The sequence below is a fragment of the Anas acuta genome, chromosome 5 (assembly GCF_963932015.1).
Source record: "Anas acuta chromosome 5, bAnaAcu1.1, whole genome shotgun sequence".
Lineage (NCBI taxonomy): Eukaryota > Metazoa > Chordata > Aves > Anseriformes > Anatidae > Anas > Anas acuta.
In genome coordinates, this window is record NC_088983.1 from 53,119,654 (window position 1) to 53,136,848 (window position 17,195).

The 17,195-nt window shown below is 39.9% G+C and overlaps 1 protein-coding gene across 4 annotated transcripts in view; it reads right to left on the minus strand.

The window, feature by feature from the left end:
- Positions 1-14,563, minus strand: part of FUT8 (fucosyltransferase 8) — a 109,329-nt gene extending 94,766 nt beyond the window's left edge. For 2 of the 4 annotated variants that reach the window (XM_068684746.1, XM_068684742.1), the window contains exons 1-2: positions 3,464-3,637; positions 427-536 (exon numbers count right to left, since the gene is read on the minus strand). The gene's annotated coding sequence lies outside the window, so the exon portion shown is untranslated. Of the gene's footprint in view, positions 1-426; positions 537-1,992; positions 2,111-3,463; positions 3,638-14,544 lie in introns of those variants that run through there. The other 2 variants (XM_068684745.1, XM_068684743.1) reach the window with 2 other exon arrangements.
- Positions 14,564-17,195: the final 2,632 nt, after the last annotated feature.

Consider the following 17,195-nt stretch of genomic DNA (forward strand, 5'->3'; position numbering starts at 1 on the left):
TTGTTACCTTTGCCTTTCTGTACACTTTTTATTTATTACAATATACCTTGCAAATACTTCACCCACAAAGATATCCTGTTTTGTATCACTAGGATTTAAGGGAAGATCAAAACACTATCAGCAGGGAGATTACAGAAACAGACTACGTTAAATACATGATTTCTTTAAATTGCCTAAGAATACTGTTGACTGTTTAATGTAAAAATGTATATCTTTTATTATTATTATTCTAAAGAATGTTTTATAGGGTCCCTCAAATATCTTTTTCTAGCCCTCACGTTTTCTTGCTTTCTCCACAGACTTAAAATTTGATCTTGTACTTGTTGAAATCTCAGTTTCAGATAAAACAGAATTTCAAGTAATTGAATAAAACATGAGTTAGTAATGTTATAAGAAGCTTTTTTAAACAATTTAACACTGACTTACATCCACATCAATGAAAGTGTATCACCAAAATCCATATTTCTTATTTTCCAGGAAATGCCATCAGGTATAGCCAGTCACAGTAACTGCAGTACAAGGTAATGCTTCCTCCTCTGTGGAAAAAAAATATGTTTAGAATTAAAAAGAAGTATTGCTGTTGCAAGATATAAGCACTTTAGCATGACTTACAGAAGAACTTTCAGCTGCAGATCAACTCAACAAACTTTTCTATCCCATTTATCAAAACACTTCCAGTTTCCAGCTTCAAGCAGGTGAAACCATAACAAATATTGCACAAGGAATGTTTATCTGTATCCAAAGCATTTGAATAAATTGTTTATATAAATCAGTGTAAACTTGATCTTTCTTGACACTTCCACTTTTACAATACTTTACTTCAAATTCCGACAAGTTCTGTGGCATACAGCTTTGTTTCTGACCACACACTGGTTTTACGGCAAGCCAAGACTTAAAGGTCAAAAGGAGAGAAGTACAAACACTATTAAAATGAGCTGCACCAGTCACATAATGATACAATCGCATTGTGGATGCTCAATAAAGATCGAAGGTGCCTGTGGCTATGTGGAAATACTGCTGTAGAGTGGTGTCTTTTCGGAGTGAATCAACCAGGGACAGATCTACCATCACAGCAGCAGCCTGTGCGTCCCAGCAGAACAGAGACTATCTGCTCATAATATTGGAGAAGCAGGACTAAATGCAAAGACAAAAGGAGCTCCTCTTTGTGCATTTTTTAGAATAGGGCTATAAATAACAGCTATATGAACTTAATCAGTTGTTCCATGCAGATGAGCAATTAAAATACAAAATACTTAGGAAGCGTTTTGGATCATCTTATGCACAGTAAGAGCTGCTTCAAGATTAAAGCTCAACCATGCTACTTGCACTCCAAGCTGGGCTGGCAGCAGTGTGAACACTGCCACTCGAAGTCTGCCCAACACTTCCCACTTTAAGATCCCACTTCAGCTGCTTAGAGCAGAAATACTTGGTTTCATAAATTGTCAACTATTTGGACTATAATTTTCAAAGCTCTGAGTTTTCTAAAATTCTTTTTCTCTCTCTTTTTTTTTCTTCTTTTTTTTTTTTTCTTTTTTTGGAGTGCCTTAAGCTTTGGAATAAGAATTTCAAATCTGTCAGGATTACTCTGCTGAAAAGAATGTGACTTCAGCTTTTACTCTAAAAAAACTACTTTTATTCAGCCAAGCTATTTGTATAAGGAGCAAGGGGAGCATATATATTTTTAAAATCATTTTTTTCACAGAAAGTGAATACTCGGGAGCAACATATAAACGAATCGTTTGTTGTGGTTTAGCCCTGGTAGGCAGCTAAGCACCAAACAGCCGCTTGCTCGCTGACTTCCAGCGGGATGGGAAAAGAGAAGCAGAAGAGCAAAAGTTAGAAAATTCCTGGGTTGAGAGAAAGACAGTTTAATAAGAAAAAAAATACAATTAAATATAATAATAATAAATAAATAAAACCACACTCAACCAAGAAAAAAAAAAAAAAAAAAAAAACAAAAAAAAACAAGTGCAACAAAAAGGAACTGCTCACCACCAGCAAGCAGACCGGTGCCCAGCCAGCCTCCGAGTAATAGCAGCCCTGGCAAACTCCCCCCCAGCTTTTATTGATGAGCATGGGGTCATATGGTTTGGGATACCCCTGCGGTCAATTGGGGGCAGCTGTCCCCATTGTGTCCCCTCCCAGCTCCCTGTGCACCCCCAGCCTGCTCGCTGGCAAGGCTGCACAAGAAGCTGAGCTGTGCAAGCACTGCTCAGCAACAACTAAAACACCACTCTGTTATCAACCCTGTTTTCATCACGAATCTAAAGCATAACACTGTAAGGCTGCTATGAAGAAACTTAACTCTATCCCAACCAAAAATAGAGTTTTGCAACTATCTTTCCAACCAAATTTCCCAAAAATGCAGAACATATTGTATATGATCTACTATTTCACTAGGACCTAAGCTGAAACTGAGTTGCTGGTCTAGGTGTCTATGGAGACTAGAAGAAAGAAGTCTTCACACTCATGTTTTGGGTAGTCTCCATGAATCTCTGACTCATGAAAAGCTAACACATCCTTACAGACATACTCTTCATTTTTGTAGTGTAAAGGACCAGGAAAAGCAGCATTACTAGAGCTGATCAGTGATTACAAGACCTAAATATGTAAATGTGGAATTACTAAGATGTGAATTGCTACAATATTTGAAGGAATCCTTGTCCAGCTTTTATTTTATAATAACCAAATGCACGACACTCAGAAGAGTTTAGTGTCTACATGATCTCTGAAGTACATAAAGCTGTATTAACTCTATCTTCTAGACACTATTTTCCTCCATGAAGCAGCGGAGATACGCTTGTTCATCAACAGCACATTTTTACATGAAGATTTTCTAGCTTTACTCCCTAGATCCCATTTCTGCTGACAGAGGCAAGGGGAAAGTGGCATTTATTTTTGAATGCTCATCTATGCAATGATGTTTCTTCTAGGTAGTTTGCATTTTGTATTCACCTACAGGGAAATACAAAGCTGCCAGACTGTTGGTATTTTTGTAGGCTAAGTACAAAAGGCCACTCTTTTCCTTTAAGAAGAGCTTGGCCCTTGGATTTACAATTCTTGCTCACTTCCAGTAACTTATTCCAGATTGATGACCTGCCTTTGTGTTTGACTGGGCATTGTAATTCCTACTTGTTAATTTGCTTCCTCACTCAGATCAAGTTACCTACTCCAATAAAGTCGTGTAAACACCTTTATCATTTCTTATAGGATTTTCAATATCAGAGCTATAACAACAGCATTATCAGATCACTTCTAGGTATTCACGCCTGTTGGAGAACCAGGGCTTATCAGAGAGCTGCATCTGTGTGCGCAGAGGGGTGCGGTACTCCCTCAGCTTTCCAAACAATGGGCTTCCTGTGGAGGAAAACTTAGCTCCAGAACAGCCTGGTCTATTTCACAATCCGAAACAGAGATGTGGAACACTTTATCTGTGGTTTACAAGGAAAATACTATCACCTACCCAAATAATGACCCCAGCTGTCCTCCTTCTCAGCACTGTCTTTGCAAATGGTTTATGCGCACATTTTCAAAGGATCAGCTAATCAAAGATCTGCTGCAGAAAGATGGGCTGTAGGACTGGCCCAGCACGTCACGTGGAGCTCTGCTGAGTTCTGGACGTAAATACGCCTGTAAACCAAAACCTGTCAGGACAAGCATTTTCAATTCAATTAATCTTTCATTAGGTTTGATTACTTTATTTTGCTTTTGACTAGGTTCTGTGCATTTATTATCACATTAGTGGCTACAGTTGAAACAGTTCTTAAATTTCCCATGGGCATTTCGTTGTTATTGCATCCAGCAGTACTTGGCGCAAAGGGGAAAGCAGCAAATAAGCAAGCAAAATTAATTTATCAGTTCCATTTACTTATCAGCCCATTCTCAAATCACATGCCCCACATGTAACTTGAATGACCAGTTTTTCTTTCCATTAGCAAGTACCTTAAGGAAAAGGGATCTACCTCCCAGCAAGTGCCAGATAAACTAGATACTGTATCCTACCTGGAAATTAAAAGTTATATGCAGGGCCTCCAGCTGGCTTTCAGTCCAGTTTCTAGCAACATCAGCACAAAGCAACGACTGTGGCTAACAAACAAGGATAAAGTACGACTTCTTTATCTCCCGAAGTAAAATAATCTCCACGCAATCATAAATTACCTACCAGAAAAGAAATGCAGCCTTCGCTTCTAAGAGCAGGAACTAGACCAGGCAATTCTCCTGCAGTACGGAGCCACCCCAGCAGCTGGGCTCTCCGTCTGCCGCAGCCCTGCTCAGGGGCAGCACCGGCTCTGTCCCTCTGCTCCCAGAAGGTCAGGGGCATTCCCAGAGCCAAGATATTTCCAGGCAACTGAGGTAAAACTCTGGGAATGGGTCTTGCTACAGTGAGAGATGCATCTCTTTCTTAAAAGACCTTCTTTCTTAATTATTAAATTCCATTATCCCTGGAAAAAAAAAAAAAAAAAAAAACTCTTGCTGGTTCAAAACACCCATTTACAGGGAATGAAGGACAATTGTGAGCACTCTACTCTGCCTTCTGCAGTGGCTCTCTGCCAAGTGTCAGAGTTGTTCAAGGTTGTGCTTGTAACATCCAGCCTTCCCACCAGCAGAAGCTCCCGTGGTGTCCCACTGCAAGCAGGGAAGTGTCAGCCAGCGGGAACAAGCAAGCTTTTGTCAGCAATGCTACACAACTTGCTGCTTCCACCATAGAGTGGTTGTTGCACTGTTACCAGCTTTCAGAACTGGCTATCTCATGTCTTCATTTTCCCTGGATTCTTTTGATAATCAATTACTTCTAGCCTTAAGGAATGAAAATAAACCCCAAATTCAATATAGTTATAAAAAAAGAAATTATTTAGACTCTCCTGTAACTTTGCAAAATCTTATGGTGCATAATATGAGGGGCTGCAATTGATGTTCATCACTAACCTTTCACATCAATCCAAGTGATGACTTCATAGCATCTCTGCCACTCCACCAGAAACACTTTCAGTTTTGCTTATCTATAGTTACTTTTTGAAAAATCTGTTTGTTCTTAGATAAAGTATTTAATCATGTTTGTGTTATATTGTTTCAATGGTCTTTCTCTTCTGGCAGGCTTGCCACAAGGCCTTGTAGCAATACCAAAAGAAGCAGGACACTGATCTGTTTAGGACCTGTTACCTCCAAATTCAGCTTGTCTAAAATGGTGGCACAGGGTATCTAGGGAAAAACTATTCATTTATTTGAGAGCTCTGCCACATCAGGATGCAGTGTGCCAGTGAGGATTCCTTTCTCATTAGGACTCAAAATAGAAAAGCCTCTTTTTGTGCTCTTCTCTTCCCTTGTATACTGCAGGTGGTAGACAGACTGAAGGAGAAGCCCAGGTAGAATCCATCTAGTCTTATATCCACAAAGGTGAACCAAAATACATAACCAATTCCACCTGAATTTACCTTTGAAGGGTGGCCACAGAACACCTGGTAGGTAGCAGTGTATTTTTCACTACCTTCTATCACAGTTACTTCAGCACAGCAATCTTACACAGTCCACGCTGTATCTATTTATATCATATTCAAGTGAGACTTGCTATTTGTTCAAACTAAAAGTTGCCTCCAGGGAAGGGTGGAAGACAGCTTAGCTCCACTGTCATTGGAGACATCACGAATGAAAAGTTTATATAATCTTTTACAAACACATTTTAAAGCAAATGAATATTTCCTTTCAATGTTTATATTTCCTGTTGATTTTTCAGCCAAGTTCATATGTGACAACAGAGACAGGAGTGCCACGTGAGGGAACTGTGGAAAACTGATACGTAAAAAGTGTGTTAATGACAACTCGGATCTTGGAACAACAACATTTATATAGCATGTTTTAATCATTCAGTTATATCTCTATAGCCACTCCATAAAGGATAGTCACTATCCAAGTTGACTTCAAACCTCTAACAATTACTATAAGTTTTATTTGTTTACTCTCTTTCACACCTGCATAACATGACACTTTGCACAGATAAAATAATGCAGTTTCAGAAATAAATAATACTGTTATGAAGTACATATGCACACTTTTCTACATACTACAGATGTATCAACAACACAGTCAAAAACCTAACACAAATTTGGAGGCAGAAGCCACTAGAGACAGAGTCCTAGAAGGCAACCAGCAGCACCTCTTGGAAAGAAAGGAGCACAGCCCTCAGACCGACCCAACACCCTCTGTGCCCGGAAAGAGCAAACCAGTTTCTGTTCCCATCTCAGCAAACGATGCCAGCAATATCCCATCTGCCAATGGCTCCTTCTGAGTCCTGCATGGCAGCCAGCCATACCTCCCTCTCTCACCAGCAACACAGCTATAAAAGCAGGTGAAACCTTTGACCATTTCACCTCTTGAAATGGGAGGGGTGTTGACACTAGCAGCAACTGTTACACAGTCCTAAGTATTCTTAATCAGAACACAAGCATGTATAAGAACATTTCAAATCTCTATTTTAATAGTTGCAAATGCATCAAAATGCCAGCTGACATGAACCCAATACCTCCTGTTGACTGAAATGGTCACTGACAGCTAGTGAAGAAAAACCTTCAAGCCATTTGGTTACTCAGAGCTTAGATAGGCTCCTTCCTACAAGGAAGACAAGTTTGTGAAGTGGCCTTTGCTCATTGTGTGGGATAGTCACACACTTTTGGCAAGGCCAGCTGCTCCCGTCAGCAGGTGGGCCTACCAGCTTCACCAGCACTGGAGACTTGTTCAAGATTTCTTTTCCTGGTGTCTTTTTTCCAGTTCACTCTTCTATTCTCTCCAGAATTACAATTTATTTATTTTTTTTTTTGCTACTGTTGAGATTTAGTACAAAATAAATCATAAAATACTATTCTATTACTCTGAAGAGCAAGTACACAATGCTACGCTATAGAAATGAAGTTCTGCAGGACAACCCATGTCTCTCACACACACCTGCACAAAAAGTGACACATCATAAACACATTAATCTGGCAAGGTAAACTCTGTGCTAGAAATATCTTACAAATACAAATGAGTGCAGCTACAGCAGATGAATGGGAATCGGGACGCCTTGTTTCTCCTATCAGTGCTGCCGTCAATTTGTTGTGTGAACTTTGATTAGCTTTATTAGTCTGTTCATCATTACCTTCTCCCACTCTCATCTGCAGAATGGCGAGATAAGAACCGTGTCAAAGGAAGAGAGCCAACATTTGCAATAAAAGCTCTGAGATCGTCAGACAGTGGCTCTTGGAGGACAGCGACAGGATGTAATAAGTACTGACACTACAGGTTCTTTATAAATAATACTGGGTACTGGATTTTTGTCAGAAGTTACTGCCAAGTTTTATTTCTCTGTTGGCAGGAAAAATTTGTTCTTTTATCGGTATCTTGGGAGGGCTTTAATTGCATTGGAGGATTTTGTTTGAGAAGTTCAAACCTTCCGTGAATGCAGGTGAGCTTTTTTATCAGAAAATTTCACTGCCCTTTCCCAACCCACCCTATTCCTGGGGTCTTTTCCTGACCGATAACAGGTCCATCGGTTCAAATGTCATTTCAGCAGATTTTATACTGTCCGGCAAGGCCAACTCCCTTCAATTCTTACTGAGACTCACACTACGTAGGCGGTGACTTTAGGTTTTAATGAATGGGTGGCATATTTATTCGTTTGTAAAACGAAGATGTTACTTATTTAATAAACCCCATACGGAGCTCAGTAAATGACACTTGTATATTATTTTGGAAAATGCTCTGGGATCCTGCAGGGTGAATGGTTAAAAGTATTAGCTGTTACACAGACAGCATTGCATAACAGACCTCACTTACTACGGAGTCGGTTTGGAAGTTGAAACAGAACACAAAGCTACACTTCCCAAAGCACTGCTCTGTGTGCCCAAAGGGGGAACTCCCTGGCTACCGGTTTTCTTAAGGAAAATGTTAGAAACGTGGACACAGAACAACATAAGTATAATCCCAGCGCTCAAGCGTGAATGGCTCCGAGCCCCACGGAGCTGCTTCCCCTAACACACCACGCTCTGCACGTCTTGTGGCTTGCCTGAGCCTCCTGGCGCTCCTTGTGCTTGCTGAAAACAGCACAGGGGGCTCTACAGTTCCCCATGGAGCTGAGACTAACAGACCTATTGTAAAGAAACACGCTTGCTCTGCTTCTGCAGCAGACATATATTTCCATATTTCCAAGCAGCAAGGAATTGCACACTACATTCTTCACAGAGGAGCCTAAGAAGGTTTTGCCACCAGCAGTTACCAAATAACCTGTCTCCCAGAGCAAGCATCTCTCTTCCATTTCCTGTCTTTACAGACATTTAATTACTGAAGTTTGAGAGTCTACAGCCCTGATCAACCTTTGATTTCATTGCTTATACAGAATCAGCTGGTTTAAACTGCACCTCTGGGCCTCTGAATGAACTGAAACTGCAGTATGTCAGCTAATTCTTCACGCTGCCATCTTCTGAAGCTTACTAGGCCAAAAAGAAGCCAAATTTCTCTTTCAAAAAGGCAGAAGATTTAACTCCAGAGGCATCCATGAATGACACTTTTCTTTAATATCTTTAATGTGAAATCCAGTTTGGCATATGACAGGTCTGAAAGTAAAACTCAGCTTTATGAGTTGATTCCTGCTGAAAGCTATCTTCTTTGGAATTTGTAAACAAACTTTATTGGGTGATTGCTGCGGATGACTTACCAGACTATTGAAAAAGTGCACAGGTGTAGATCAGAGTTAATATTTGTATACTGAGTGCACACAATAAGACTGTGACCAACTCTGCAAAGCAAAGTAGTGCCAGCTCCGTGCCCCGTTTGCTGGCTCATTTGCTGCTGCCTGGATTGTTGCAACACTGACTGCAATGCTGTTATTCCCTGGAGCTCTAGCTGTCAGTTTTCAGGCGTGATGGAACAAGCCTTGCCTGGTGGCACGCTGCCCAGTGCTGAAGCAGTTTGCTTGGTTTAGCTTTGCCTTTCCGTGGCTCCCTGGATGAAGAATCTGCATGCTGATTTTTAATAAACTAGGGAAAAAGTCAGGCTACGCCTACACCTCTACCCATTTCTTCCAGAGACTCCCTGCCTAAACCATTTGGTTGGCTTCACTTTGCTCATTTTAGTCTTTGTTTTGGTTCATATTTACTTTGAAAGATACTTGATGTTCCTCCTAAATGCTCACTATTTAAAGGACCCTTCATTTATAGAGGTTGTGTGTCCACCCTTGTCACTGCTATGACTACTTCACACTAAAGCAGTAATATTCAGTGGGAAACTATGCCTCAACTCGAAAAGAAAAAGTACAGCTCTGCTTTGTGTTACAAACCTCTCTTTATCATTTAATTCTGCTTAGAGATTGTTTTGAACACTTAAATTTCAATTATTTTTAAAGCAGGCTGGAAAGGTTGTAAAAATCTCCACACACCTATCAAATTTACATCACTGATAATAAAGAGAAAGACAAATGCTAGACCAAATGGGACCATGATCCAAACAGATACATCTTTGAAATGAGCACTTACAGAACTGTAGCAGATCATAATCAGACACACTGGTATACAGGAATATACAGAAATGTTTTAATGTAATAGTTGTGGGATTGACTGTTCAAAAAGCTACTAAATAATTTGTTACTGGAGGACAAAGGGCTCTAATTTAGCAGTAATGGTGAAAGGTGACAGGGACGATCTCCGTGCAGAGAAGGATTTGAGTTCACCAGGCCTCTCCAGTCAGGAAAAGAGAAGCAGCTGACACAAGCAAACCCACATGTCCTTCACGGGACAGGTGGTGGGCCTGTGCAACTCCTTCCCACAGAGACATTGCAGATGAGAAAGCCAACAGGGGCTCAGGGAGAGGTCTCCTAAGGGTTACGACATACCTCAGAACCACATGTGGTCCACGAAGTGCCAGAGCTGAAAACGGTTGAGTGCAGGAATATAATAAGGGGAAGTACTGTAACAGCTTTCCTTGTTCTTCCCTAGGCATCTGTGTTTTGCCAGCACTGGAAATGGAGCACTGGTCTAGCCAGGCCTTTAGTCTTCGTGTGAAAGGAAAACAACAGCTTTCCATTTCTGAGTAAGCAGAGCCTGACCTCCTCCTCACTGTGTAATGTTAAGCTTAACCACCTCCCTCTGCCCAACCTAGAACACCACACTACCAAATAAACCTGTTTTTCAATTTGTTGCTAAATTACAGGACAGCCCTCACAGTCACAGCATGGCAAAACTTGGAAATGCATATTTTTTAATCTAGTAAAATACCTTCAATTGCCGACTTGAAACGCAAGCAAATGCCCAGCCTAGTAGTCTAGTAACTTTACAATCTGACTAACTGCTTGATTGCTACATAATCCCAGAGAGTTCCTCACACTTCACCTGCTACACAGAATAAACAACAGTTTAGAATTTAGGGTATCATCACCCTAAGTTTATCTTGGTTACATTATTCATGACCAAGTTATGTAATAACACAAACTCTGACAAAAACTCATATGTGGTATGGTATGAAATCATTTTCATGTGCTGCAACAGGTACTCAGTGTACAAGAAAGCAGGAGATAAATTCAAGGCATGCTAGCCAGCCTGCAACAGCTATTCTGTTCTACTTCTACATCGAGGAAAAACCTACTATCACAGGATCTAATGCCAGACAATTTACACTTAGTTATAAGTAAATGCCAGACTCTGGGAAAAACACCATGACTGTTCCTTTTCTACTTGTAAAGACCTTACCTTTATTGCCTAAAAATCACCTTTAATAGCAAAAAGTCTTTCCATGTTCACGGACAGAAAAGATTGTATTTGCCTATATGAGGCAATGTGCAGAGGTAATTTTAAGAAAGAGGTCCCCATAAAAGGAAGAAGCATTTTTCCTTGAAATATATATGCAGCTATTAATTGTGAAATTCAAGGGGCTATACTGGGTTTAACAGGAAGATTGCACAGCTCTTCAAAAGACATAGAGCTAGTTTTCCACAGATGGCTCTTGCAAATAGTGCATATCCATGCACAAACACAGCAGTTCCTTGGTTGGTAATTGTGGGAAGAATAACAAGAACATCTAGCAACAGCACCACACTGCATTTGCATCACTAAGAAGATGTAGAAAGACCAGATCCACAAAGTCATTCTTTGTGGGTGAACTTGCCTCTGAAAGTTCAGGTGAGTTTCCAGGGGCACTGCAGACTCAGGATGTACGTTCTGAGACCTTTATGAGACAGACAACTTTTCCTTCAATTCCATTATTTCACTCTGCATAAATGAATGCTTCTGCCACAAACTCCATTTTGTCTCTTGCACGTAACATCAAAATACTACCTACTTTTAAACCAGAGCTGGATCAACTCAAAATAGAGATTATACAAAGAGAAGTTGTGAGGATCCCAAAGCTGATTCAGTGGTCTCCCTGGTCCCCATACAATCGTGTGCCCCCAAACAGTCCAGACACAAGCAAGAACAAAGCAAAATGTGAATTAAAATCTTTGCCCTTCTTCTGGTACGAGCTGACATGAATTATGATCTGATTATAATCATACAAAATTTAAAGCCATTTCAGTCATTTTACCTGCCAGTCAGCATCCATTTGCAGGTTAGCTGTCAAATATAATCAGTTTTACAAAACAGATTTTGTTAAAAGTCTGTGTGCAAACCAGCACTATATCATTACTATTTTAATGGGCTTGTGTAACCCTTCTTCTTGCTCAGACAGTCAAGTAAAACAAGAGCTGACAGGGATGCCATTCTATAAACCTGATTTTTTTTATATACTTCTAGCAATTTGTAGTTGTAAATTATATATAAACACTTCATCTTATTACGTCCCTTTCCAGGACTGTGGAACACAGAACTCTTGCTGTGAAACAAGTATGCACCATGTCAAGAGACGAGGGCAAAACACTATGTCTTAAATACTGCTAAGTGTCATTAAACTCATCACATTTGGCAGCATGTTTCAACAGCCTGGGTTACACCACAGCATGTAGCAATAGTTACTAGACAGAAATTGTACTTCCTACAGTGTCTTAAGACATTACTATATCAATAAATTAATATGTGTGTATGGCAAAGAAGAAAAGAAGACAAAGAAGGGATGATAGCCAAAAAAAGGTTCAAGATACCAAGCAAGAGGAGAAAATGGTGATCCTGATCACACTGTTGGTTCACAAACCGGAGAGATGAAATGTACACAAGATAGAACTCTACTTGAAGGGACAGAACTACCTAAAGCAGAAAAAGCTACATCAAGAAATAACTTAAAAATCAGGTACCCAGAAAGGGTTAGTTTGTGCAGTTGGATGTCCTGGAAAAAAATCAGGATATCAAGTTTTCTTGAATGTACACTAAGCTAAACAATACTGTATAAATAATTTCTGGCTTCCTCTAACATGCATGTTAATTATTGTGTTTTTAGTTAATCAATCATTCAGAATTTTGAATTTGGAAAACATGCTTTATGCAATAATTGTGGCATTCAACAGAAGCTTAAGCTTTCAGCTGGTGTACGTTCAACATAAAAAGGTTGTGTTCCATTTTAATTTACTGTTCAGGATTTTACTATAATTTTGTGCAAACAGGCAATGAGGGACCACTAAAATGCAACTAGTCCTGCTGGCACAACTCTGCAATGAATTTAACATAAAGGTCTGTTCCTCTAATGCTAATTTAGTGAGGTTATAAGCTGAAAGCAGAAAGATTTTAATGAGATAATGGCAGACTTTTAAACTGCTTTTATTTTCTGCTACTGAAGATCTGGGGGAAAACATTCCACCAAAGTGATCTCATTTCACTTGATTTCCTGGAGATTTTATTGAAAAAAAAAATCCTGCTTATTTAAAAAGAAATGTTACCAAATTGGCGTCAACAACAAATAGACTTAACTTTAAAAAATAAATACAAATGAAAGGCAAAATAAATAAATTTAGGGAAGTTTTGGCACTTAGTCCAGGGGTAATGGAGTTTTTGAGAGACTAAGAATATAATAGGTAATAGGGTAAGTATGCTTCTAATGTGTTTTAGTTAAAATGGTCTGTAGAGAAAGAATGAACATTGTAATAATTTAAGGTATAAAGTCAGTGCTATTGAGATGGCATGAAACAACTTACAGTTTTCTCTCAGTAGTTGATTCAGGCTGCCTACAGTGTCTTGAGGATTTCACTTGAAACATTCATATTTGGAAGGTTCTTACTTGCAAAATATGTTGGCCATTTTTAGAAACTATGTTTAAATGTACCCATAATTGCGTATGTACCCATAATTGCATTCCCTTTCTCGTGCATGTTTCATACAGTTAATGTTTGTTGTAACTGAAGTAGGCATTTTTAAACTACTTTTCTATACAGTATCTAGAAAAATAGTGTCCTGAAGTTCTCTAGATTTCACTGCAAGTATATAACCATTCCTATTAGCCTCAACTGCAGCCCACTTCTATAAGCTATTTTATCACACACTGATAATTTCATAATTCCCTACAAGCAACACATAAGAAGTAATTGTAACTTAACAGCAAATACTTAGTCAACCAAAACACTAAAGTTTGATGTCAATTACATGAACAGTACTACACTGCAAAGAAGCTAGCTAATACAAATTTAACATAAACTGCTGTCTCCACAATAGCTTATGACAGATACTTTAAATTACATTTTTAAGAGGAGCTTTCTTGCTCTAGCCTAGACATGATTTAAAGACTAAAATCCAGATAAAAAAATGATATTTTAAAACTCTCCACCTACTGTTCAGAACTAGGGTTGTCTGTTAAGCGTGATGGGCTCATTTATCTCATTTTGATGTAACAGTCATGATCTGACAGTACACAAGTAAGCTGTAATTTCCTTACTCCTATTTGCCTGATTTCTTTTTGCTCCTGCTTTAGGTCTGAAACTGGCAGCTGTACCCTTACTGTTACTCAGCATCTTTAGCTGGTTGTGGAAAGAAAGCTCTCTGGTTGTAGCAATATACCTGTAGTAATTTTCAGCCTGTGAAGTATTAACAACATTTTCTGTGGAAATTGCTCAGGGCAAAATCAAATTCTCACTTTGTACAGCGTCTTAATTTAACTCCTATGCAGGCAGTTTTGTGTGGTCTCTGGGATTTATGAAATACAATGATTAAAAACTCTGCTAGAGAAATGGCTCTACATGCTCCTGGATTGAAAACAAGAAGCATCCCTCATAATCAGGCCTGCTAGAGAGTACTTTTGTCCTCTACTGCCTCTCATTATCTGTCACTCAATTACAAAAGGCTTCTAGCCTTGATTTCCTGCATTGATTATATTTTTTATTTAGGGATGTAAGGAATTCTGCAAGAATGTGATTTAGGATCTTACTTCTGAAATGATGACTTTAATTCATTGTTGCTATTTCTGAAACAATTTGAATCTCTAGGATGAAAGAACAATCTATCCTTTTGTTTCATTTCTGTTCTTGTTATTTCTTACTAGTACTTCCATGCCAAGTGTTGATATTCTTCCAGTCACATGATCCCAACAAAACTGGCAACTAACATTTTTGTAAGTATTAGCTACTAAAAAAGTCATTGAGTAAAATAAGCAAAATAAGATTTGACTGACTTGTAAGCCTTACAGTCTTCTCATTGCATGAACTTCAGTGTAGAATAACTTCACATGGCCCAGAAATGGATTTTCATCTCAACCTGTAATAAGAGAAAAATTTCTTGTATTAGTGACATAAATGTGAACATGTATACAAAAATGTATCACAGCTGGTAAAAGGGCAGCTGAATTTACATTGTGGATATGAATTAATGTTAAGATTTTTCAAAAAGAGACTACATTCTTCCCTCCCTTTCTTGATATTTTCTAGACTTCTGTTTGTTTGTTTGTTCTGTTCTTATGTTCTCCTGCATTTAAGAGGCAATCTTCACAATTACAAAGGTCCGGATGATAAGGATCACGTTCAGGGGGAATGGCAGTCACCATCAGCTACAAAGCTAAAGAACTGAAATTCATGAGAAGAGTGTTCAGGCAGAACACAAGGGGAAAAAAAAAGTAACACAGAGGGAGAAGACATTGAGTATAGGAGAACTTGAAGACATCATGAGTGGTACTTTAAAGACAATGAAGTCAAGATGCAGAAGGAATGGGTTCACAAATGGAGGTCAAACCACAAACCTGAGTGACTAAAATTTTGAATGAAACATTTTAATAAGTACACTAAGACAAAAGGAAATCTCAAATAAAGAAGAAAGAGAGACGTCGAAGTTAAATAGTGAAACAATGGGATCACATGAAAGAGTGAAAAATGAGCAGTTCTATGAGCAACAGTATTCCTAATGTCTGGTTTCTTACAGATGTGTCTTGTGACTTGATTTGCTGTTCTTCAGGAAAATTTGAACTCTGACTGAAGTTCTGCCTGGTGTTGAGCATTAATAATAATTAACAATTGTAAAAATCACTGAAAAGAGCACATGCTGAGACCTTTCCACCACTGCAGGCAAGGGCAGATCTTTCTTCTCCACCTAGACATCAATCTGCATGAAACACGTAGGAAGCTGGTATTCTTTAAGACCTTCACTCTTATTGTCGAGGTTGCAGCTTACCAATGAGTTCAAAAACGGGTCATTAGACTTAGATGCTCACATAAACATACACACAGCTGAATCAAATAAGCCTTAAGAAATAAGACAAATTGGGTGGAACAAATTCCAGAGGAGGAAGAGCTGTGGTTATTGAGTGGAAAGGAGATGAATGAGGCAAGACAAAGAGAAAGCTGACTTTGTCATGGCTCCAGGACAAATGGTGAAAGAGAAGGTAAGATATATTGAGACAGCATCTAATAGAAAGAAGACAGGGAAGAAGGCAGAAGAGAGCAATTTATTGAGAAGCAGGGAAGGAAAGGACAGGACGATAAAAGACTGCAGCTTGCACAGTTCTGAAGCAGGAACGTGAGAAGGAAGGGGAAGAGGAAGCTGTGGCTCCCCAAAGACAGGCAGTATGGAAAACAGGTTTGAAAGGCAGGAGAGACCTCAGTAAACTGAAGGAGGCTATAATGAGATAATAAGAAGAGCACATGCAGTTTATGTAGCAGTGGGAGATGCAGCAGTGCCATATGACTGAAGGAAGAGAAGGCAGCAGGGCGCAGGTGGCCAAGGACGAGATGTGGATGGGGAGAAAGGATAAGCTGACATAAGGGTGAACTGTGTGAAGAAAATGCAGTAATGGGCATTAGATCGCTTTTGCCTTGCAACTGTGTGCCAGGGGATGAGGAGGAAGGCTGGAAGGGGCTGGCAGGCCAGCTCAGCTATTCTGGGTTGAGGACACTGCCAAAGGGGCAGGTGGAGCATAACTGGTAAATGCTTTGTTCATGAGAGAAATATTGAATTATGGCTGGTAATTACACAGCAAGAGAACTAAAGATAATGATGTGTCTGCGCATCAGTGACTCTGGGAGTATCGATTAATCATTGCACCAGTCAAAGGCGGTTGTGAACTCCCCAGCAAGACTTGGCTTCATCAGGGCGGGCTGGTACGCGGGGATCAGCATCTTGGATGAGTCACGGGGCAGGATTCCAGGGTCCACCGGGCATCCGGCCCCTGCATGCACGGGCGCCAGCTGGCGCAGGGGCACGGCAGCTCGAAAAGCAGAGGGCAGCCCCGAGGGCAGACCTGTCCCAGCCACCCAGGCCTCAGAAGGCGAGCGGACACGGAGTAAAATGAACACGACTGTAAAATCCGCAGCTGCTATCCAGGAGGCGGGCAGCGCTGAGCATGACGAGAACCACACCAATTTCAGCCAGCAGCTGCCAGGGATCGTGCTTCACTGCAGAAATCCCATGTGTTGGTATTTGCAGGCTCTCTTTTCAACACGAATTCCAGCTTACAGAAAACACCAGAAAATGGTGTCTCTTCCAGGCTGAATAGAACCAAAATTTTTGTCCAAATATCGGTAATTCTCAAATTTGGCCAACTTTGCTTGCCGTGCTAATTCACCGCTTGCAGGATCACAGCTTCTTCAGTCATGTTGAATTGCTAAAATGTTTTGACACTTGGCAATTCATGCCTCACGCTCCCACACACATCATTAATTTGATAACAGATATTAAATCTTTCTGCCATGACTGGAGTCTTCTAAAATGAAGCACATGGAAAGGGGACAAGACCTCTGCCTGACTTCGGGCCACATGAGCAAAAGTGCAGCACAGACACAACTAAACCCAGGACAATAAGCCACAAATATTCACCACCTTTGTGCAGTCAATAAG